Source organism: Arvicanthis niloticus, chromosome 14 (assembly GCF_011762505.2).
Source record: "Arvicanthis niloticus isolate mArvNil1 chromosome 14, mArvNil1.pat.X, whole genome shotgun sequence".
Classification (NCBI taxonomy): domain Eukaryota; kingdom Metazoa; phylum Chordata; class Mammalia; order Rodentia; family Muridae; genus Arvicanthis; species Arvicanthis niloticus.
In genome coordinates this window covers 51,103,967-51,128,735 of record NC_047671.1, presented here as the reverse complement: position 1 = coordinate 51,128,735, position 24,769 = coordinate 51,103,967, and the positions used below count along the sequence as shown (strand labels likewise).

At 46.0% G+C, this 24,769-nt stretch overlaps 1 long non-coding RNA gene and 1 other non-coding gene across 2 annotated transcripts in view; both read left to right on the top strand.

Annotated features, from left to right (window-relative positions):
• The window catches only part of LOC117719530 (uncharacterized), a 54,705-nt gene that overhangs the window by 20,387 nt on the left and 9,549 nt on the right, over positions 1–24,769 (top strand). The window lies entirely within an intron of this gene.
• Positions 1,693–24,103, top strand: LOC143434345 (uncharacterized). The gene is made up of 2 exons (XR_013103785.1): positions 1,693–1,955; positions 23,923–24,103. It is a non-coding gene; the product is annotated as an uncharacterized LOC143434345 (long non-coding RNA).

Below are 24,769 nucleotides of genomic sequence, written 5' to 3'. Positions count from 1 at the left end.
GATGGGACTTTGCAGGAAGGTTGATGCATCTCTTTCTGAGTACTGCTTACTTGGTGCCACACAGATCACCATAACAGTGTGCTTGCTTCCCGGTCAACTCTTGCCTGTTTAAGACAGGGTCTTATATATAGTGCAGGCTGACTTCAGACTCACTATGTAGCAGAGGATGACCTTGAACTCCTTTGTTTGTTTATTTGTTTGTTTTTTCGAGATAGGGTTTCTCTGTGTAGCCCAGGCTGTCCTGGAACTCACTCTGTAGACCAGGCTGGCCTCAAACTCAGAAATCTGCCTGCCTCCACCTCCCAAGTGCTGGGATTAAAGGCGTGCGCCACCACTGCCTGGCTGACCTTGAACTCCTGATCCCTTGATCTCTGTCTCCCAAATACTGGTTTATAGACCTGCACTACTATGCCAGACACCAGTGCACCCTGTCTGCCGCGTAGTAAGTTTTATAAACATTGCTGCTGGCTTTGCATCAAGATCAGGCAGTGCTATTAGTTCAGTTTACCCTGCACTTTGGGGAAGAGGTGCAGCTGCTCCTCTCTGGCTGAGAAGGGAGAGACGAATGAGGGCAAACGGACTCCGGAAGTCGAAGAAGATTCTGTTGTTGGGGGGAGGGGGGGCGGCGGCGCGGACCTGAATGCCTTTATTCTTGTGTGTTTCCCACCAGCCTTGGGCTTCTCCACTCTAACTGGCTGTGTTTGGCTTTTTTTTTTTTTTTTTTGTTTCCTTAAAGGTTTCATTCAGTTGAGCCACATGCTGTCAAGATTTTTAGTTTTGGTGGGAATTTGTACTCTGGTTTATTTTAACCAGAACTCCATAAAAAATAAACAAGTTACCTATCAAACATCTTAGTTGAGTGGTTGGAGCACTTTGTGCTGAATGCTCCTCCCCCTGCCTCTTTTCTCCCTCCCTCCATCTCCCTGCCTCTCTCTCTTCCCTCCCTCCATGGACAGCTTCAGGGTGGTTAGGTTCCAAATCTTCCCATATAAACATTGCAAAAGTAATACAGATCACCCGGACTTCCTCAAGCCACGTATACTCACAGTGCAGTCATCTGTTATGTTCCTCTTACCCTCAATAATCCAAGAGTGATATTGCTCTACCATACTCTTTGAGGTGGGATGTTGCTATGTGTGTGTAGCTCAGGCTGGTCTTCAACCTAGTCCTCCCCACCTTTCCGAGCACTAGGATTCCAGGCATGCACCCCTGGCTCTCTTAGTCAGTCAGTCAGAGTTCTCTAGCATACATTCCATTCCGAGGGGGGAGGGTAAATGGACTTCCCTCCTTTGTAAGATGGTGGCATCACTTTGTAAAATGCCACATACATGGAAAGTCTTTGGAAACAGTTCTAGTAGTGGCAGGTGAATTCCTATACAGTGAGACATCCTAAGTAATAATTCTAGATTCTTATGAACATACAATAGTGGAAACGGTTAAGAGCAAAAGATTAAACATAATTGTATCCCTCTCTTCTTGTATCAGAAAACAGGTGCCAGACTTGTCTGTCATCCTGGCTACTTGAGAAGTTGAGATAGGAGGATCACATTCAAGGCCTGCCAAGGCCACAGAGAAAATAAGTAATTGGTCTTTAAGGAAAGTTTTGTAAACTGTCAGAAAGAATAAAAAGGGATTTTAATACCTTCCCCAAGTTAAAATGGCTCCCACTTAGGTACATCAGCCTGAGAGATGAAGACTCCAGGTTAATCATAGCAGCAGAGCCAGGCCACAGCAGACGTCACTGATTTGTTATCCATACTCCTGCTATGCATGGATTCTGCTTCGGACTCCTCCCCCAGGCATGCTAGGCAGCCATTACTGAGTGCATCTGAGTTTCAGATGGACCCATGTATCTTTTCATATTTTTCTTACTAAGCCAATTTCCTCTTTTTTAGAGAAACTGATGCCACAAAACCCTCAGTGATCTGCTAGGATCAGTGAGCTCTTTCATTTGGGTGAGTTTGGTTGTGTTAAGACAGGGTCTTACTTTGTAGCCAAGACTAGCCTCCTCCCGATTGAGCTTACTGGTGTGAGGCATAATTCTAGGCTAAGAGCCACGGGTGTTGACTTAAGACAGAGAGCTCTGATTTCTTGTGGTTTTTTTTTTTTTGTTTTGTTTTGTTTTTTTTTTTTTGTTGTTGTTGTTTTTTTTTGACAGGGTTTCTCTGTGTAGCTCTGGCTGTCCTGGAACTCACTCAGTAGACCAGACTGGTCTTGAACTCAGAAATCCACCTGCCTCTGCCTCCCAAGTGCTGGGATTAACAGCATGCGCCACCACTGCCTGGCACGAGAGAGCTCTGATTTCAAGCTAAGCACATTATCTCCTTGGGCTCTGCTAAAGAGATCCAGCACAGATTTGCCAGAAATTCTGAAATACCCACCAAAGGAAGATATTATTTCACCTTTTTATCTATCCCTCACAACTCAAAGAATAAAATTATCTAGTAACTATAATAGACTAGTAGTTTTCTCTTCCTCTTTCTTCTTCTCTTCCTCCTCTTCTTCCTGTTCCTCCTTTTTCTCCCAATCACCTCTCCCCCCCTTTTTCTTTGAGACAGGGTCTTACTATGTAGCCCTGGCTGGCTTTGAATTCACAGAGTCCACCTGCCTCTGCTTCCCAAGTGCCAGGATTAAAGGCATTTGCCACTATACCCAGTTTCCAGGCATGTTTCTTAGCATCCCTGGTCTTTGTGCTCTGCCACCTCTTGGAAATCTCATAAAGGCAGTTTCTTCTCTTCTGTCTCTTTTAGAACAGTGCTGAGTACATGGTATACATATATATGTATATGCACGTAGGACTGACATGCATGTACATATGTATTGGGTGGAAGTGCTTCAGAAAATGGTTGTGAATTTGTTATTTGGGTCCCTCCCCACTCTCTCTTTGATATCCTTTCCTTGCTTTTTAGCCACAAGACCTGGTTTTATACATAGTGTTCTAGGACAGGACTATGGTATCTGGCAATATACTGATTTAATATGAATTCTACTTACGGCACTGTCCTTTGGGATGCCCATGTGGAACTACAAAGCCCAGTTGGCCTTAGAATTAGGTTTCTAAGTTGGGAGCCTCCCATTGACCCCATTTTTGTTCTTTGTAATCTGAAGGAAGGAGTGGGAGTACTTTTTCAGGACTTGATTACTCTTGGCTAGTAATAATGGCGTCAGAACTGAGGGGAAGTGATGGAGACCCATGCTTCTCTTTCTGTGCTCCATTCTTGATATCTCACTGCTTTGATCATTCTGTGAGGATAGAAGGGATGGAGATGCAGTATTTCTGACTTCTCTGGATAACTGGCCCGTGTGGGACTGCAACCTGGATTGTGTAAGCCTCTCTGCCTTCCTTCATCAGAAACTCTAAAACTTTGATCATGCAGTTTTGTTCTCTGAGAAGCCTCTCCAGCATGGACAGTCTGGTGCTTCTCCCTCCCTCCCTCCCTCCTCCTACCTTCCCTCCCTTCCTTTCTCTCCCTCCCCCCACTTTGGCCAGGACACTGAAACCACCAAAACCCACATTGATTTAGTACTCTAAGTAGCACTTATGTATTCAGTTCTGTGGATGACAGCTTCCTATCCTATAAAAACGGGGTTCTAGGTCCATGGTAAAAATAGAGGAATGCTATTTGCACAGCTTATGACACATCAGTGGCAACTTTTTGTCACTGAAGATGGACAGAAGTAGGGAGAGCAGGTGCTGCAGAGGAGAGCAGACCGGCTGCTAAGGCTCAGTCCTGATTGCCGTGCAAGGCCTGCTGGCATCTCACCTGTCACCGTAACCGGTAGCTGGTCCCCCTCCTTGTGCTTGTACCCCTGTTATGTATTTCCTACCCAGACCCCTAAGAGCTTCCATTTTACTCAGGTGAAAACCAGAGTCCTTGCAGGGTACCCAGCATGGCCCTATGTGAGCTGGCCACTGCCACTCTCTCACCTCACAGCCTGCAGCTTGCTCTGCTCTTCTAGGGTCGTCCTGGGCCCCTGCCAGGACTCACTACAGGCCCTTGGCACAGGTTGTTCCCATCCCCCAGGCTTTGACCGCCTTACTGTCCTTTGGTCTTGCTTATCTGTTACCTAGCTTAGAAAGGTCTTCCAATTACTTCTTCCTCCCTTGGTCTTTTGTATACAGTACTCAAACTAGCCCCTAGTGTCCCTGTTTGTCTACCTGTTTCCCTCCCTGGCATTGGCTGCTCCTTTCCCCACTATGTAGATTAGGATGCCCTAAAAACATGTGCCATCATATGCTGCAGGCACCATTGTTACAGGCACCACTGAATTCTGAGCACTGATTGAGTAGCCCTCAGTGTCCCCTCAGGGTGATTTGTGCAGCTCTCTCTCAGGCCTTCCCTTTTCTTCCAGTGTTTCTGGAATAGAACTTACTGGGTCACTGTCACAAGTCAGCCCTAGTGCTGGGCATTACATGCATAGCCTTTATCATGACAGTTAAACCTGTAGAAGATGGAGACTAGTAAAGAAGCTGGTTTGTTCAAGATGTGAGCTAGCAGGGGGCAGAGCTGCCATCTGATAGTGGTGTTTGGCTTAGAGCCTGCTCTCTGCAGTCACTGCCTCGGCTGCCCCCACCCACTCCAGGATAGGCACCAGCTGCTTTAACTCTGCTTACTCCATTGCTGCCTTCCTACTCCAGATCTGACTGTGACTGCACTTGGTGTGCCTTGTGCCTCCAGTGCTGCTTCCTCCTCCGCCTTTGACTTCACCCTGTCCTGTTCCTCAATAGCAAGACTTGGTTGATGTGCAAAATACCCTCCTTAGTTTATCCTGTTCAGTCTCCTTAAAATTCTTCCCTTGGTCACATCCCTACTGTGTAGAAGTCTGGAAGAGGCTTTCTGTACTCTCTTCTTCCTCTTCCTCCTCTTCCTCTTCTTCTTCCTCCTCCTGATTGCTTCTTCCTCCCTTGGTCCTTTGTATAATACTCAAAACTAGTCCCTATTGTCTCTTTTTTCTTTTTTTAAAAAGATTTATTTTTGTTATCTTAATTACATATATGGCAGGGGGTGGCGGCGGTGGTGGTGGTGGTGATGTGTGCACATGAATGCAAGTGCCTACAGAGGTTAGAGGTGTCAGATCTCTCAGGAGCTGGGGTCACGGGCAGTTGTAAGCTACCTGATATGCTTGGAATTGAACTCAGGTCCTCAGGAAGAGCAGTGTATTCTCTTATATACTGAACCATCTCCAGCCCCTGCCTTTCTAGCTCTTAACTCCTATCCTGGAACATTCATTTGGATGTTCTAAAAATCCTTTGGGAAACTTCCCCCTGGGTCTTCTGCTTATTTATTTTTTAATTTATCTTTTGAGGCAGAGTTTCATTGTGTAGCCCTGGCTGTCCTAGAACTCACTCTGTAGACCAGGCTGGCCTTGAACTCATAGAGATCCTCCAACTCTGCCTCCTCAGTGCTGGGATCAAAGGCATGAGCCACCACTGCCCAGCTCCCCTGGGTCTTAGACAGGCCTGGACAGCATCTCTGTAAAATGGTATCTGGGCATGCCACAGGTGTGAGATGCTTGTGGTTCTTGACCCTGCATGTGGACCTGGACACATACTCTTGCTGGAATGGTGGCATGAAACTCTTGGTGGCCACCAGGACGGACTGTTCTGGCTTCTCATCTGGAAGAAGATAGGTTGCTTATGTGATCTTCCCAGGGTTTGTGATCCTTCTTAAGGATGCTCACTTCAGTTCATACTCATGGTCAACTCAGAAACTTCCTCTGTCCCAGAGAAACTTGCTGATCCTCAGTGTGGAAGGAAGCCCTCTCCTTCCTCCCTGCAGTATTCTGTTGCCCTCCTAAGGTGGAGGCTTCACCCACAGTATAGATTTCTTTTTCTTAAAATAATGACCAGGGGCTGGGCAGTGGTGGCACACACACACCTTTAATCCCAGCACTTGGGAGGCAGAGGCAGGCGGATTTCTGAGTTCCAGGCCAGCCTGGTCTACAGAGTGAGTTTCAGGACAGCCAGGGCTACACAGAGAAACCCTGTCTCGAAAAACCAAAAATGATGATGATGATGATGACGACGACGAAGACGACGACGACGATGGCCAGGATTCAGAAGGCCTGAGACCTGTCCTGGTCTGTCCTGCTTCCGGCTCAGTTTTTGTTCCCAGGTCTTACAAGGCACTTTTTCCTACTCATCTCTTGCAAGTGCCACCTCCTCTGTATTGCTTGAGACATTCTTCACTTCTTTCTGACTAGCTGGATACAGGTGGTCTCTGTGACTTCTTTTGTTCCTATCCAGACTGAAGCATCAAAGGAATGAAGAAAGGACAGTCATACATACAGAATGCTGGAGTCAAATGGGCTATGTACACTCAAATAGAGTGGCACCAACTGCCACACAACCTGCAACTTCAGTGACATTATTATATACAGCACAGCAGGAGGGGTTAGCTAGTCTTGGTAAGCATCTGAGAGGAAGTAGCCTCAGTTGCCAGTTTTTTTGTGCTTACTGTTCAGTTTTCCTAAATATTCACACTTGGACCAGAGAAAGGCCGTTGCCAATTCTGAGCTGGGGATGGGGAAGGCTTGGCATTTCTCAGTAGCATTGGTCTTTAACATGGCTGTGCCCATCTCCATGTTGGGGTTAAGTTTCTGTCCTTCACTCTGTTGTCTTCATTCAGAATTTTATAGCATTGCCTTTACTTATAGAATTCTTTTCTCTAATCTAAAAGCAGCATGATAGATCTTGTCCAATTTGACTGACCATTGGGTTCCCCCAGAAACTATTTGAAAGTGATTGTGGAATGTTAGCTGGGTGTGGTGGTTCACGCCTTTCATCTCAGCACCAGAGAGGCAGAGGCAGAGGCCAGAGGCCAGAGGCCAGAGGCCAGAGAGGGGCAGAGAGGGGCAGAGAGGGGCAGAGAGGCAGAGGCAGAGAGGCAGAGGCAGAGAGGCAGAGGCAGAGAGGCAGAGGCAGAGAGGCAGAGGCAGAGGCAGGCAGAAGCACGCACACTGTTTGAAGACAGCTCAAACACACACACACACACACACACACACACGAGAGAGAGAGAGAGAGAGAGAGAGAGAGAGAGAGAGAGAGAGAGAGAGAGAGAGAAACAATTTAGAAAGATGTAGGACAGCACAGAGTGAAACTGGAAGAGCCTTTTCAAATTGTTAAACCCAGCTTGATTTTGCAGAGAAGACTGAGTACTTTCCCTCCCTTACCCTGTTCACTTTTGGTCTGGGACTAGAGCAAAGTGTTTACAGCATGGTGGGAGCCTGGCATTGTTAGGACACCAGCAGTCACAAATGTCTGAGGAATGTGAACTGGCTGAATGAACCTCTGGCTCAGAAAATGCTAATAATAGTCTCAGGACTTTAAGAAGTCCCATTTATAATCCAGATACTTCAGCATCTCCATTCACTTTTATGGTATTTCCTGGGCAGTTGTTGCTCACATACCATGTCCTTTGTATCTGGCTGACACTGCTATTATATTGTGGACACCATTGTGTATTTGTTACAAACAACTCCCTGTAGGGCAGGATTTCTCCGTATTATTAACCCATCTACCAGAAATCTTTTTTTTTTTTTTTTTTTTTTTTTTGGTTTTTTGAGACAGGGTTTCTCTGTGTAGTCCTGGCTGTCCTGGAGCTCACTCTGTAGACCAGGTTGGCCTCGAACTCAGAAATCCACCTAACTCTGCCTCCCAAGTGCTGGGATTAAAGGCGTGCGCCACCATCGCCAGCTACCAGAAATCTTTTATGGGTGTTTTCCTGCGGCACTGTAGGGTGCACAGCAGTGTCCCTCTGTGTTAGCTGCAGCAGATGCCCTTTAGTTACACTTCCAGCTCTTACCAAATGTTCTCGAAGGGTCCATAGCACCTTCCCTTGAGAACCACTGCTGTAGCGTCTAAGTTATTAAAACTTTAAGTGGATCATTGCCTTTGAGTCCAGAGAAGTAAAAGACCTTCCTAACCAGCTTTGTCAGCTCCTGAAAAACACAGGATGAGATCTGCTGGCCTGCTGGGAAAGGTGGTTTCAGAACTTGGAACTATGTAGAGCTTCTGGACTGGACAGGCTTTATTTCTATGCAGTTTAGGGTTAGAAAACTGGATGTTACCAGTTCCTCTATTAAAGCCATTAGAACAAAAATTTTCCGGCCAGTGGTTTTACTTTTTAATATTAAATATTCAGCAGTTCTTTTGTTAAAGAATAAATACTATCTGAATAATAGAGCAAATATTTGCCAACTAGTTACGTATGTAGGGCACTTTTATATGCTAACTCATTTAGTCCTTAGAACAACTCTCTGAGGTAAGCTTTCTTGTTATCGCTGCTATATAGATAAGTAGAAGTGTAAGGGCCAGCATATCCCTGGGCAGCAAAGAGCCAGTAAAGCTGAGATTCAGACCCAGCAGTCTGTATCTGGAGCCTGAGCTCCTTGGCAACAGCCACTTTACTGAGCACTTACTGCAGTCCCTGGTTCTGGTTCATGGATTAATTTTTGATTTCCTTTCCTTTCCTTTCTTTTTTTAAAAATGGGGTTTCTCTGTATAGTTCTGGCTGTCCTGGAACTCACTCGGTAGACAAGGCTGGCCTGGAACTCAGAGATTTACCTGCCTCTACCTCCTGAGTGCTGGGATTAAAGGGGTGCACTACCACTGCCCCAGTAATTTCTGATTTCTTAACAGTCTTCCAGGATACATGGTAATGTAATATCCATGTGAGACTAGGAACTTATAGACAGTAGAAGGTCTTGCTGTGGTCACTCAGGTCAAAAGCCTAATTTGCTTCCATGTATCATGTGGTCTCCCATGCACAAGTTAAAAAAAAAATTATGGGGGAGATGGTTCAGTGAGTAGATGTGCTTACCACCAAGCCTGACGGCCTGAGTTTGAGCCCCAGACCACGTGGTGAAGCTAACTCCCTCAAGGTTGTCCACCCATCCCCACACAAACATTTAAAAAGGTTAAAACGTTTATAACCTTGGAACCACCATTCTTGCAGCCAGCTATATGCATCTCATAATTCAGGGCGGTCACAGATGTTGCTGTGTCTCATCAGACCTTATTTATGTGCTTTGTGACCATTATCTTCCTTAACCCAACCAGCAGTCCCCGGGAGAGAGAAAATAAAACGACTTTCCTATGTTCTGTTGCAACAGCAGCTAGCTGAACCTGATGTGAACCACGTCTATCTGGTTTCAGTAGCCTTTAACTACAGCATTAGCAACAGCATACACTATTAGTTGTAGAAGGACTTGTGGATGAATTCTCTGTTGTGACACTCAGCGGACAACATCCCAAAGTCAAGTGAGAATGGCCTTTAGGAGTCTCTCAGGGACTTAGCATCAACTAGGTCCAGCACTTTAAGGGTGGTCTCCTTGGTAACTGAGCTAAGTCTCATGGACCTGTTGGTGATATTAAGGCAGTTTAGTCAAGCATGCTGGTGCTCGCCTTTCAGCTCAGCACTTGGGAGGCAGAGGCAGATGCATCTCTCTGTGTTTCTTTTTTGAAGAGCTGGCTTGGCTTGCCCAGCACTTAGAAATAATGGGGTGTGAAAACACAACTAGTTAATGCATATTCCCTTTCCTTGGCTGGCTGGTGGGTATATCCAGTGCCTGCTGGCTGAAAGCAGGCTGGGTTGTTGAGACAAGTTTGTCATTGAATTCTTAGCCCCCCTTTATTCATATACAGCCTGGATTTTCTGCTCAAATATCACTCTACCTCATTTTGAAACAAAATGCGCATGCATGCTTCACTTTTCACGGAGTAGGAACAATGAAGACACTGGTTTGGTGGGCAAGGAAAACAAGTCACAGAAAACACTGCTCTGTATGAGAGGCAGCTAAGGAAGTTTAAGCTAGGGGTGGGATGGAGTAGGGCAGTCTCAGAAAGACCAGCTGAGCACTCACCGTTTGAATTTCTTTGCAAGCTTCACGCTCCTGAGTAAGACCAGTGCTTCAAGTCATTAGTTATGGGGGCATTCACGGTGACCCCTATGTAGTTATTTCTGAATAGTAATAAGGCATTGGCTGTACTGCAAGGACTTAGGCTCCAGAGGTTGCACAGGGCAATGTGCCTCTTGATACACCAGCTGCTCATTCATGTGGCACAGTGCCCAAAGCCACCTAGCACCATCCTCCCAGTGGCCAGTGTGGTTAGCCATCCTGGAAACCTGAGGAAAACCTCTTTACCACTGAAGTCTCTCTTGGGTTTTTATGGAAGTCACTTTCAGGAGAACTGGCTACCCAGGAAACGGTACCCTTTTAAGTCTACATCTACCATTGTTGTGGTTGTCCAGAGTTAAGACAATCTAAAATTTGGAAATTGCCACAGGATGATTGATTATCATTAGGCTAATGACAAAGAAAACCCTAAGGATTGGTGTCTGCACTACTGAGTGAGGACTCAGCCTTGCAGACAGTGGCTATGTGAAGGCCAAATCCAGACTCACTCGTGACAGAAGAGCTGGTTTCTTCCAAAGCCCAGCTTAGTTGGCTCTCTTAACAGTCAGAGTTTCTGCCTCTGGTTAGACCTAGGTTCTTATACCAAGAAACCTGGCCACTTAAAAAATAATTTTATGGGGAGATGGCTCAGTGGTTAAAAGCAAGTATTGCCCTTCTGAAGGGCTGAACTCCATTCCCAGCACCCATATGTGGTGGCTTTCAATCTCCCTTAACTCTAGTTTGAGAGACACCAAGTGCCTCTAGTGTCCATGGGCCTCTGCACTCACATGCACACACTCATACACAGATACACACACATACACATAAATAAAAATAGTAAAAATAAATCATTTAAAATAACGTTTAAAGTTACCCAGTTGTATCTTCTTGAATCAGGTAATGGTAGAGCTTGGGTTGGGTCAGTGGTAGGGCCTGTGACCAGCATGCTGATGCCTCACTCTGTTGACTCTACACTGTGTTTTCCTCCACCCAGTCTAATCTATGCCTGACCTATGATGTCGATATTGGGTTGTCTTCCCCAATTGTTCTCTACTTTTTCAGGATCTCTTCCTGAACCTGCAGTTCACTGTTTCTGCCAGACTGGCTGGCCAGCAAGTCCCTGGTGTCTGGCAGTTCACCACTGTCCCCAAGGGCTAGGGTTATGGGCATGAACCTCCATGACTAGTTTTCTATGTGGGTTTTGGGGCTCTGAATTAATGTCCTCCCTCATGCTTCCATAGAGAGCACTTTAACCCACCCCCTATTTCTCAAAGCACTATAAAAAGATTGCTTTGCCTTTTAGTCCTTGACTAATATAGAAATAGAATAATAGACTAACAGCCATACTTTTCTTCTGTTTTGTGCTATGTACTGATTGCTTTTCAAGGATTATCTCATATGAGCTTTCTAATAGTCCTAAGAGGTTGGTGCTTTTTGTAGTCATTTTTCAGTAAAAGAAACTGAGCCACAGAGAGGGTAAGGGACTTGCATTTAACTTAAATGGACTATGCCAAGTATATTAAGCAAAGCCTAAATCTAGTGTACTTGTATCTGTAAGAGCTGGGCCTTGGCCATACAGCACTGAAGCGGCCTACCTCCTGCTGCACTAAGCTGAGAAGCTGGCAAGAACCCGGAGTCCACAGAAGCAGTGACTAGACCCTGACAATATTCAGGCTACTGCTCTTATCCTCTTGTCTTGCCTTGGCTCCCTAGAAAAGTAGGTCTCCTCTCCAGGAAATACTTTCCTATCAACTCTTAGGGACAGTCTTACCAGCTTGCACCAGGAAGCCCGGCTACTCTATGCTGTCAAGGCTGTAACCCTTGAGTTTTGAAAGGCCAATTGTATTCCCTTCTTTTTCCTTCCCTGCTGGAGGAGTTGGCTTATATACTTAGACCAGGATACTGATTGGAAAAGATCCCCCTCCTAGGGAGGATCCTGACTCTCTCTTAGCATTTTAGACATTACCTTTCCGAAGCAAGAGGGAAGAATAGATTGCACATTTTCTTTTTCATAAGCTCCTCTTCTTGGGATATAGCCCAGGTTTCTTTTTGGGATCCTAGGCATCAGTCCTTGTTTCCTTTAACTAAGACACCCTTTCCCAGAGAGACCATAGGAACAGCCTAGAAAAGATTTTTATGCCTTTTATTTATACTTTTTTTGGAGGTAGAATCTCTTAGGTCTTTATTTAATTTTTAATAGTATCTAGATTCTCTATGAATTTTGAGGATAGAACCCAGGTATTGAAGGGAATACCCTGCCACTGAGCCACACTACTAACTCAAGCACTTGCCCACCAGAAGCCGTCTAAGATTGAATTATGAAGACCAGACACGGTAAGGCCAGGCCTCGTAGCACTGGCCTTTAGTCCTCCCACTTGGGCACTTGGGAAGCAAAGGCAGGCAGACCTTTGAGTTAAGAGGCCACCCTGGTCTACCTAGTGATAGTGAGTTTTAGGATAGCCAATACTACATAGTGACACCCAACAAACAAACAGCCACCTCAAAAGATATTTGTGAGCTCTTAAATGAAATGGACAGAATGATTCTTTTTTTTGCTAGTATCACGTACCATGCTTATCTTAGGTCATTTATGGATCTCAGTTTCTTTCCCTTACTAGAATCTCCCAAAAAATCCTGTCCAGGACCGTCTGTCAGCCTTTGAGTAGCCATGAATTTCCCAGGGCTGTGGGAAGGATATTCTAGGACCATAGAACTGAAGAAAAAGTCCAGAAAGTCCCCTGTGGAAAGGTGTTGTGTGGTTCAAGGCCTGCTCGCCCTGGCCGCCTGCTCAGCAGCTCCATCTGCTTCCTCTGTCTCTTGGTCTACAGTGATGGTCCTGACGCCGAGAGTGCCACCAGCCCCTTTTGAGAAGTTCGGGGTATGCCCAGATCTTGTTTGCAGCTTTTGAGCTGAGACAGGAGGAACGACAGGAATTGTGGTGACACATGCCTGCTGTCTCAACATTCCAGAGGCTAAAGCAGGGGGTTGTGAGTTTGAGCCTAGCTTGGATTATATAATGAGACCCTGTCTCAAAGAAAAGTTTTATGATTAACTATCTTCTTTTAGTACTTGGGGCCGGTTGATTTTGTTGCTTTTACTAATATTTACAGTTCTTCAGAGAACAGCTAGCTAAATCTATAAACTGCAGCTTGCTTTCAAGTGAGACTTGAATAGGTATTCTAGTGGCAATTGTAAGCATAAAACAAATTGCTTACTCATTTATTCATTTGGTGTCTTCTGTGTGTTAGGCCTACTGAATTCCCTATGGCAGGTTATAGGCAAAGAGTGATAAATGCCATTGAAGTCCTGAACAGTTTTATCCAGGTAAAACTAGATGCTGGGAGCTCACCAGAGCTTAGCTTTTCTTGAACATCAAAGGGGGAGTCCTGATTTTTTGTTTTGTTTTTGGTTTTTCGAGACAGGGTTTCTCTGTGTAGCCCGGGCTGTCCTGGAACTCACTCTGTAGACCAGGCTGGCCTCGAACTCAGAAATCCGCCTGCCTCTGCCTCCCAAGTGCTGGGATTGAAGACATGTGCCACCACCGCCCGGCTCAAAGGGGATTCCTAAATAAGATCATTGCCCCCTTTCGTCATGAGTGATCAGGGTAGGGGCACTACAGGGTTCCTGATGTCAGCTAGCTCCAGCCTTCTGGTACTGTGGGTATAAGTGGTAAGGATGACTGTGTGGTTATGAGTTTTATAATCAGCACTCCTGATGCCTCTGGACCCAGCCACAGGCACTGATACCTCTTTTACCCATTCCCTTGTCTCTTGGTTCTTCAGAAACGCCTTGGTTAATTATATAGGAGTGTGTATAGGCTCTACCAACCTTATGTAATGCCATAGTGGTTCCAAGTATTTCAGCCCCAGGGAGATCTGCCTTGCTTTCTTTAGGTGTCTGTCTGGGGAGTAGCAATAGCTGCTGGTGTACACTGAATACTTGTTGCATACCAGACACCAGCCTGTGTGTATTAATTCAGTGAGAAAACGGATACATCTTACAGATGGGGAAACTAAAGCTGGGAGAAACTGTTGCTTTAAGAATGACCTTGAGGGTGGGTGGAGGATGCCTGGACTACGCCATCTCCTTTCTCTGCACTGTGTTCCTTGATAGGGCTAGTTGCCAGGTGAGATACTGGTCTGCTTATGCACAGGTAGCTAGATGGTGGAATGTTGCAGACTGTCCAAGAGTGTGAGAGTGTGGTATGGTGGACTTCCAGAGTTCTCAGAGAGTGCTTCTGTTCTGTCTCCAGTTTCTCTAAATGGTGGCACTATAAATAAACCCACTCTGCCTTGGGCAGCTGAACTCTCCTTAGTGGTTTGGGAAAATCAAATGTGCCTTGGAGCCTTCCTGACAGAGCCAAGGCTCCAAATGTGCACGCTTTACCTCCAGGGCCAAACCCTTTTATTAAAAAGATTTTATTTCAGCGTTTTATTGCCTGTTTCAGCGGCAATGTGATGGTAGTGGATCTTTTGAATGCCTTAGTAACAAGCTGGCCAGACTGAGCGTTGATCATGGGAGAAAGGTGTTTCTCTAAGTGTTGGCTCTGTTTCCCAGGCTAACAGAGTCCCGGGCACGAAGTCTGTGCCCCCCACCCCCACCTCCCTTTCTCCACTGGGAAACCTCTGGCCTTTCTTTTAACAAATAAGTGTGTCTGTGTGAGTAAGAGAGTGGTTTTCAGGACGCTTTGGCATTGACCTTCAGGTGGATGTTGGCTTGTCATAGTTAGAAAAACAGAATTTGTGACCAACAGGGCACCTCACTCTTTCTAGATGTGCAAGGATAACCTTATCCTCTAACTCTAAACAATGTGCTCTGTACCCAGAGGGGAGACATGGGCTAGTCAGTTCTTCCCAGTGAGGGCTGTGCCATGTCACCACATTCAGTGACAATGCCTTCCTGTCTCATTCTTGACCTCAGAACTCACTGGGTTCAGGGCTCTAAATGCACTCAGGAGAAAACAGCTATTTTTACTGTCATATAATTATGTCTGTTGGTCAAGGAAGAAAACAGCCTGGAGTGTTTTTGCATAAATACATCTGTGGGAGCTGTTAATTAGTAACCTAGAAATCTGTTCCGGGTAGAAGCCAGTTGTGGTCTGTATACCTAAGATAAAACATGCTTTGCATTCAGTAGAAATGATATGGCAGTGTTTGCTCTCCCGGAGAATGTGGCAGATACTGTTTGAATGAGGCTCATGGGGCTGGCACTGCATATGAGTCAGGCTGACATTGCTGATAACGGCTACCTGTGCCTTTCTGTGCCTGGTCTTGAGCAGGTAAGAGACAGCAGCTTCCTCCTTGTTGATTCTGCGCATTTGGGCAGGTTCCAAAGAGCTGGCTCCCCTCACAGTAACTCCATTTCCCCTTTTCCTATAATTCTAGTACTAACCCCCCAAAAGCAACAGTTTCCCTGACTTCTGATTAGCTCTCTAAAATCACTGTGACAGTTTTATTTTCAGGGCCACCTACATTAGAGGCTGGGCAAACTCTACTATGGAGGTGCATCTCCAGTCCGTCACCAGGGCCAGTCAACAGTGATGCAGGACAGACCTCCATCTGCCATAGCTCTCTCGTAGCTCACGACAGGGGGACCCTGTCCTGATACTGAGTTTCAGTTGTGTTACCTATTGGTTGGTAACTGTACCTAGTTGGTTCTCCCTATTCTAGCACGTGCTGGTGTGCAGCTTTCTCATTTCTACTTTCTGTTCTGCGAGCTCCCTGAGTTAGATAGTCTCTTTTTTCTGGACTCTCCTCCAGGGTTGGCTGTGTCAGGAAAAAAGAAGTGAGCAAGCAGCATTGAGGTGGGAGACTGAGGAACCACCACAGCTGATTTCTCCTGGAGCCCTGGGTGGGAGAGGTGCTCTGAGGGAGCAGTCTTGGAGTCCATGGGCCAGGAGAGCCGGCAGACGCCAGGGCAGAGCAGACTTGGGTTCTGGTAACTGTGACGCCTCTGGCTGATGGGAGTCCAGGCTAAGGAGAATTGAAGCTGCTGCTGGAACAGAATGTCCCTGTGCCACCAGCTTAAAGATTTGCTGCTGTAAACTAAGCTGTGATGCCCTGAATGTTGACGAGCCCTGGAAGCCTCATGAATCAGAAGGAGCCTGAAGGTTATTTTGATATCCCTCAGGATCCTTGAAGGATATATGTAGTTAAATATTCATAACATAAAGTCTGCTCTTCTGACCGTATCTAAGGACAGCGCTCTTCAGTGTTAGCTGCACTCACAATGTTGTTCCGTCTTTTCTTCCCAAACTGAAATTTGGCACCTGAATAGCAGATCCCCATGCCCCCCTTCGCCCTGCCCCTGACAACCCCACTCTTCTTTCTGCCTGTGGATTTGACTGGTCTCTATTTCAGATAAATGGAATCATAATAATCACAGTATCTGCCCTTCTGTGACTGGCTGATTTCATGTGGTGTGTCTTTAGCATTTATCCACTTTTTTCTTCCTTTTTGAGGCTGGGTAATACTCCATTGAAGATATATTCCACATTTAGTTTATTCATTCATTGGTAGATATTGAGTTGAATTCACCTTTCAGCCATTGTACATCATTTCAAATAGTGTGAATAATGATCATTGGTATTTAATATTTGTTCATGCCCTTGCATTCAAGCAAGATGTCTTTAAAGATTAGTTGCTGATGAATTAATTACCTTTCTCCACTAAGGGCTTGATTGGAGACCAAAAGTCAGCTCTACTCATCTTCCGAGTTTAGACTGCAGCGTGCCCTGAGTGGGCATCTCCATATCACACTGCATTTTGATATTTGATCGGCTTTCATAACAGGCTGCAGCTGCATTTTTACATGTCACTTTCCACTAAGAGCTCTTGAATTGGTTAGTTTCCTTGTAACTGCAGGAGTATCCTTGGGCTAAATAGAAGCCTGCTGGTTTGGGGGGTGGGGTGGGGGCTTGTCGCTAGAAATGACTCCATTTTGAGACTTGAAACCTTGAGCTGCTGAAGCCTAAGGACTTGTAGCAGCTTTGTAGAGGCCCATCAGTGTCTGTTTGTTGGCTTTGATAATCTGCTTTTGTTTCATCTGGTTCTTGTAGAACGTAAGTGGAATTACATGTAGATATTCCCTAGGAAAATGGTCCACTTGTGAAGTTCCTTGCCATTGGGAATTGCCACCCAACTGGTTGCACCGGCTAATGACACACCTGCTTGAGAGTAGGCTTTATATAGCTGCAGCTGTTGTGTATAGAACAGGAAGGCTTCCTGAGCCTGGGTCTCTCTGTATTTATCTGGCATCACTGCTGAAAGTGGAGATGTCTGGTTGTGTGAAGCTGAGGTCTGAATGGTCATTGGTGTTTTCTTAGTTAATTAGAAACTCTAGACCATAGATGAGCCACTCAGATTTCTTCTGCATAGCCACAGACACAGTAAAGACCTAGATTGTGGGCCATGCAGCCCATGTGAATAGAGCAGAGATCCTGCTGGCCCATGTTCCTGGAACCGTTCCCTGGATCTCAGGTCTTATGGGGCCAGTGTGTAAACAAGAAACTCAGAAAAAGAAAAGTATCACCAGCTGTAGCCTGTGTTACTCCAGCTCACTCTGTTCTTGCCGGTGTGTTGTGCAGCTTGGACTGGCCTGGAGTCAGTCCTTTCTCATCCGAATATTGACTTGTCTCTGCCTCAGAGCTCAGCTGATAAGGCTGGTTTTGCATGCTTACAAGTGAGAGTGTGCTTGCCTGAAAGAGCCTTGATGGTCTGGAGAAGGTACAGAAGCTCCGCCAAGGAGCTGTCAAAATTGGGTGGGGCAAAGCAGAGGAGGATGCTTCTGACTTTTCTCAGGCATCTTTTTCAACGACTCTGGCACATGGTTGCTGAGACAGGAAGAATAATCAAGTGTTATTTTGTTCACAAGACAGTTTCATCTTTGGGCATTTACTACAAAGCACCAATATCAATTCTGAGAGGAACAAGGACATCCAAGTTAGGAGCAGGGATTAACTAGGGAGAGGAGGGGCATCAGGCCGGCTTGAGCTAGATAAGGGACCTTCAGGACTGTGGCCTGGATTTTGTGCTCTGCTGTTCTCTTAAGTTTGTTCTGAATCCTATAGAAGACAAGCAGATAACTCTCAGGATCAGAGGTTTCATGGGAGCAGAGGGTCAGGATGATATTTTCACAAAGCGATCCAACCTTGGACTGAGTCTCTGACGTCACCTTGGGAGGAAGCAGCTGATGAGCCAGGCTGGTGGTTTGGGAGCTGACTTCCCTGAGCCCTACAGGGTATGTATGCCTTTGACAAGGAAAGGAAAAAGAAGGCTTGTTCAACAGATATGCAGCCAGACCAGTTCCTGGAGGTGGATGGGCGTGCTTGCTCACAGGTGGATCTTTGGGAGACTGAGACATCGCAGGTGGTCTAGGCAGGTGCAGATGAAACCCATGGGAGGAGCAGAGTTCCTGTCTGGGTGCCCAGGATAGCCAGGCCTTCACTGGGAGAGGCATATTTCTATTGGGCATGGACCTGTCTGGCTGTCCCTATGTCTGTGTTCCTGGGCTATTGTCCTGATGCCTCCCTATCAACGCTTTCCGAGTTTCGGGTTCAGTATGTAAGACCCCCTCCCTCCACTGCTCTTAGAAGTACTCTACCTGGACCTTGCTGGGCTTCTAAGCATTGGACTTCCTTAAAGTGTGACCTAGACTCCAATTATGTTGAAGCCAAAGGAAAAATGACAGGAATTATGTAGGGCTGTGTGTGCATTGGGGCAAGGGAAGATACATAGGCAAAAGCCTGATTTCAAGGCTGTCTCCAACCCAAGGTTCCTCCATTCTCTTCGCAGTCCACCAGCTCTGGTTTCATTTTCTCTTCCTGCATAGTGGCAGTCCCTCCCCACACAGGAACTGTCCTTTGCTTCTAGAACAGCATGTGGCTTTGCCTACTGACTGACCTCCTGCCTATTTCAGAAGCTTCTCCCTAGAGTCCAAGGGAGTCCTTCTTAGTCTTCTTACTAGATCTGCCTATAAGAAGCCTACTTTTGTCTGGCATGGTGGCACATGACTGTCATCTCAGCATTTGGGAGTCTTGAGGCCAGGGGATTGAGAGTTTGAGGCTAGTCTGGGCTACACAACAAGACCATTCCTCATTTGATCAGGAGGGCCCCTGCCTGAAAACTCATATTCACGTGGCTAACAGTACTAGTTCAGTTTGTTTACTGAGTGAGTCACAGTGAGCTAACGCTGCTCTAATGATGCACTGTCTTTTAATTTTCCCAACAACTTTCTGGGTTGCAGATCACCAATATTACCCCTCTTTTATGACAGAGGAAATCGAGGCTAAGAGAGATCGCTAACTACCCAAGGTTACTTGGCTAGGAAGTAGATGATTGCATATCTAAATTCAATTTGATACATTTTATTAAATTGCTATTCTAAAATTCTGAACATAGCACTCCCAACAAAACTGAGACATGATGACTTGAGGTTTATGACCTGGATTGAGGACATCTGTCCTCATGTGCTTTCTACTGGTGCGATAAAGACCATAACCAAATGCAACCTAGGGAGAAGAAAGGGCTTATCTATCTTATACATTTGGATCACAATCTATCACTGAGGGAAGCTAAGTTAGGAACTCTAGTAGAGCCCCTAAAGGGATACCGATCCTGTTACCTCAGTCTCTAGTTCTTGCTCAGCCCGACTTCCTATACATTCAAGGACCACCTGACCAGGAATAGCACTACCCACACATGGTCTGGGTGCTCCCCTCTCCCATCAACCATCAATAAAGAAAATGTCCCACAGACTTGTTTACATTCCAAGCGAATAAATTCCTCAACTGATGGAATCCCTCTTCCCAGATGACTTCAGCTTGTGTCAGGTTGACAGAAACAACACAACATCCCTTTAGGATGCTCAGGAAAACCAAAGTGCCCCCTTGTGCACATCCTCTTATCCCCTTATTACCCATCAATACAAAAGACTTCTATGACCTCAAACAGTAGCTTGGGGAGTCTCCTAATCAAAGCAGCAAGCATCTGGTTCTGTAGCACCAGAAACCAGCCTGGGAGTTGTCTGAGCCACTTCTCAAGTGTCCACCCAGAATGGCATCAGATCCTGTAGGCTGAAAGCTGTCTCTACATGTGCTCCTCCATCTACATGCCAGTTTCTGTCTCTACTGCTCTGCCTGTAACTCCAGTCAACTTGCTGCTTACATGAGTTCCCATGACCCCTCCTCCAGTTCATTTGTTTGCTTGAGTGGCTCAGGGAACTTATGTTTGCTAGTTCATTATAAAAGCCAGTACAAAAGACATGGGTAAAGTGATGTAGACCGTGAGAGTGCAGAAAATCGTATTTTGCCCTCTCCAGGTCTGACATTTCCAGGAACTGCCTTCAGTTTAGGGCTGTCCAGAGGCCCCAAACTCTGCCCTTTGGAATGATTTATGGAGACGCTGCACAGGCATCCATGATTGGACTAAAGTAGTGACCTAATGCTGTGATGTTTTAATACAGTTCTTCATTTTGTGGTGACTACCAACCATAACATTATTTTCATTGCTACTTCATAATTGTAATTTTGCTAGTTATGAATTGTAAATATATCGTGTTTTTCCATGGTCTTAATTGACCCCTGTGAAAGAGTCATTTGACCACCAAGGAATCAGTCGCAACCCACAGGTTGAAAACCACTGGACTCTTTAGGACATAAATAGAGCAGGAAAACCAGCATGGCTTGTCAGTGTGGCATTCCTCCCTCCAGGGCTATTGGGCAGGACCCTTAGGGAATAAGGAAGAATGTCTGACCTACTTCAAGATAAGCCAGAGAATTTACCTTTGTTTTACTTTGGTTTTTGTTTGTTTGTTTATTGCGACAGGGCCTCACTATATAGCTTTGACTGTCCTGGAACTCATTTTGTAGACCAGGCTGGCATTGAACTCACAACTGCTGGAATTAAAGGTATAACCATGCCCAGCCCTTAAGGGAGTTCATTCTTAGTAGCCAGTTCCAACACAGAGGTGGGGAAGGGTTAGTATTTCTGTGAACCTGATTTAGGGAACAGGAGTCCTGGTTTCTGTGGCTTACCTCTGGGCAGGAGTTAGGAGCCAAGGACTGTGGAACAAAACTCAATAATAGAATGTCATATCTGTCTATATACAGTTGTCAGATAGGAAGGGTCCCTTCTGTTTTATCTGAGCTTCCATTAGCAGAGTCCTGGCAGAACCTGCCACCCCCTTCACCCCTACTCTGCTTACTACTTCCAGCTGTACCTCAGGTTCCTGAGGTAAGGAGAAGGGCAGAGAGAGGGAGACAGAGGCATCTTGAGAACATAGTTAGGAGACTGCCTTTTTGCATACTGCAGGGTGAGACATCGGTCAGACACTTTTATGTCCTCTACATTCACAGGGCTAGTGTGAGCCACTTGAGGGTATGGTAATGCACACGTTGCCAGGCGTAGCTGAGCGCCATGCTGGATGCTGGCCTGGCAGACTTTGCCTTTAATTTCTGATATAAACACTGGCTGCCTCAGAGCAGTTCCTGCCACCCAGCTTTCAGACACCAGAATTCTTCAGACTTCCACACTACCAAATATAGTCCTTAGTGCTGGAAACAGAATTTTACACATGAAATTCATACTTCTATTTGGCTTGTTCACAGCCCAGTACTTGCTTTTACAGTGCACATGTGCCCGGAGTTAGGTTCCCTTACTCTTTTGAAGAGGGGGCATTGGTAATGCTTTCTACGATTGCTGCAAACTCTAAGTGCTATATACTCCTGTCACGCTGCTAAGCAGCCTGCCTTGGGGGCAGAGGTCATATAAAAGTTTTACAAGTTTAAGGAAGGGCATTTGGCTTGGAGGTATCTGAGGCCCTACACACCCATAGCATCCATGGAGTCTGAATAGTTCAAGCAGTAAAGGAAAAAGTGCTGTGACAGGGAACCTAGGTGTTATTGAACAAATGCATGATTGGCTGGTGGGTTAAGTTTGGGACAGTGAGAAGGTGCTGCAGATTAGCTGGGAGATGGGAGGAAACACTGACAGCTGACACTGGACAAAACCAGACTCTATCTGAAGCAGTTTCTTTCTTCATAAAATTGGATCACAATATGCTGGCTACCTGTAATGCATAGCGCCTCCTGTGCTTGGGCCCAGTGATGGCAGTTATGAAGGCTGTGTCTGGGAGATGCAGGCAGCTGTGCTGGCCTGGAGGCTTCAGTTCTGTATCCTAGTGTTCCAGATGTTGGAGGGCCACCTAGAAGAAATGGCAAAAGGAAGTTTTTGCAGCAGATATTCATGTCCTCAGTGTTGGTGGATGGAAACTGAGCAGGCTCTGTCCTGATAGTGTACCCCTGAAGAGTCAGGCCAGCAGCAGTGCAGAGCAGCCTAACTGGAGGTGAGATGCAGGGACTCTGCTTAGGATGTGAGAAGAACATAAGGCTGTATTGTGGTGAGCAGAGAAAGGGGATCCAGGACCTGGAATCCTTCCAGATGTTCACTTCTTCCTGTGCCCTCTTCCTCCATGACCCAGATCAGCTGAGTTTTCAGCTCCCTAGAAAAAGCCAAAGAAGGTGAGGCTGGGGTTATGTGTTAGTAACTTTGAGTGCCACTTTGGGGAGGGAGCAGGGTTCAGCAGAAACCTTAGCATGTTTGGGACATGGCATATAGGGGACTGTAAAGGAATTATTTATTCCAGCTAGCCCACATAACACAGAAACCTGATGTTTTATTCAGAAGCTCTAAGCCTAGACTGGGCAGGATCTATGCTGTTCTCACCTGTATGCAAACCATATGCCCCTTGTTAGTTGCCATTTGAGTCTCACATGGGCTGCCTCTGTTCCATCAGCCTGTCCTGGCCACATGCTTATGGTCCTTCTCCTTTGATGATGGCCTTCTCCCCTCTCTATTTTCTTCCTCCTCCCCCTGGTCTCTCCTGGGTCAGTAATTGGATCTGGCTTCTGCTGCCTGCATTCACTCAGGGCCCATAGGCAGCACTTTCTGAGAGGAGGCTGACTAGAATCCAGGCTTATTGAGCAGATGGGAGCAGGGACCAGAGGCTGCCGGTATGGCTTCAAGGGGAGCATAGATTGGGTGGAGCTGGGCTGAGTGGGACTTAGAGTTTATGAAAGTGACTGGGGAAGCAGGCCAGGTCAGGGCCACTGAGGCAGTTAGTGCTGGGCAGTGAGCAGCATGGCCAGAGCTTGCTGAGAGGACATGAGGGCTTCAAGGCAGCCAAAATCAGACTGGTACCTTCCTGCTGGAGCTGCTTCCTTCTCTCCTTTTTAGGTAGAAAAGTACCTTTGAGTGTGGCTTAAATCAAATAGATGTAAGAAAAGTGGAAAATGTAAAGTAAAAACCTCTACTCTTCCCCCACACTCTGTCACTTAAGTTCTCATAGTATCTCAGGAACATGGATAACACTTTCCATATAAGTACTATAAAACATTACTATATTCCTTCCTTGCTTACTTTATTGGCCATATAAAGACCTACCTAGCTCTCTTTAATAGCTAGTATTCTCTCCCTATTCTGGTATATGCTCTGCCTTACTTTAGCTGATTGGACTCTAAAGTAAATTCTTGATACTGATTTTTTTCCTTATCCTAATAGTTGTAGCTCTTCCCTACGCGGTCTCCTCGATGACTACACACACACTATGAAGGTGTATGAAATGTTACCATGTGGTAAACATGGTTGTGAGGATTAAATGAGAGTGGGCACGGCTTCTCCGGTGCCGCCCACACCAGGCTGAGGACAAGGGCTGTAAGCTGGCTCACTCGTTCAATTTTTGTTGTAAATTGGACAGTATCAAATGAGGTGCTGGGTGGGGTTTCCTAACTTAAGAAAGTGAGGTGACTGGAAACAGTGGTCTGCCAACTTCTGGTGTGTGCCAGGCACTGGAGTGGCCCCGGCCTGCCCTGGTAGAGCCGACAGTCTCGTGTGTGTGTGTGTGTGTGTGTGTGTGTGTGTGTGTGTGTGTGTTTTTAAGTTTCACAGTGTGGTAAGTGCTGCCAGACCACCACTGCTCCAAGCCCCTTCTTAACTAGTCTCTCTCTTCCCCCGCCTGCCCCCTTCCCAGTGTACATTTTGGAACGGGAAAGGAAGACGAACACGGATGCCGGGTGTCAGGCAGTCCTGGCCGCATGCTGGGCCGCGCTTTGCTGCTGCTGCCTCCTAGACAGCTTGGACTGAGTAGCCAAGATCCAGTTCTCTCGCAGCCGCTGTTCCTGATGCTGGAATAAACAACTAGTGTTACACAAGTTTAATTCTTTTCTTTCTTGGGGAAAAAAAAAAAAAAACACAAAACCTCATCTGCAGACTTTGAAAGTTTAGCACCTTGACGTAAATGGGTGTGAAATAGTATTTCTCTTTTTCCTTCCAGATCACCACTGACCTTGAACAAATACACATTTAGGAATGTATAGTCCCAAATATGCATGCATATTTAAGTTTTGTGTGAGCACATGAGTCTGTGCCATGACATACATGTGGAGGTCAGAGACAACATTCAGGAGTTTTCTCCATTCACCATGTGGATCCCTAAGAGATGAACTCCGGTCATCAGGATTGGTAGCATGTGCCTGTACCCACTATGCCATCACTTTGGCCCCTTGTATATATTCTTAAGACCATTTTTTTTCTATTAATTTGTCTTTTCCTACTGACTTTTAAAGAATCCTGGTTTGGTTTTGCAGGGGAAGAGTCTTTCTATGTAGCTTTGGCTGTCCTGGAACTAACTCTGTAGACCAGGCTGCCTTCAAACTCACAAGGATCTACCTGCCTCTTCCCCATTAATTTGAAATGAGATTTGCCGTCAGTCAAATTCCCATATATAAATGGTATGGTAATTATCCACTCTGCCAACTCCTTTTCATTCTTTAACTGGAAAAGGAAACCAATCAAGCCCCCTAGATTGTATTGCTGTG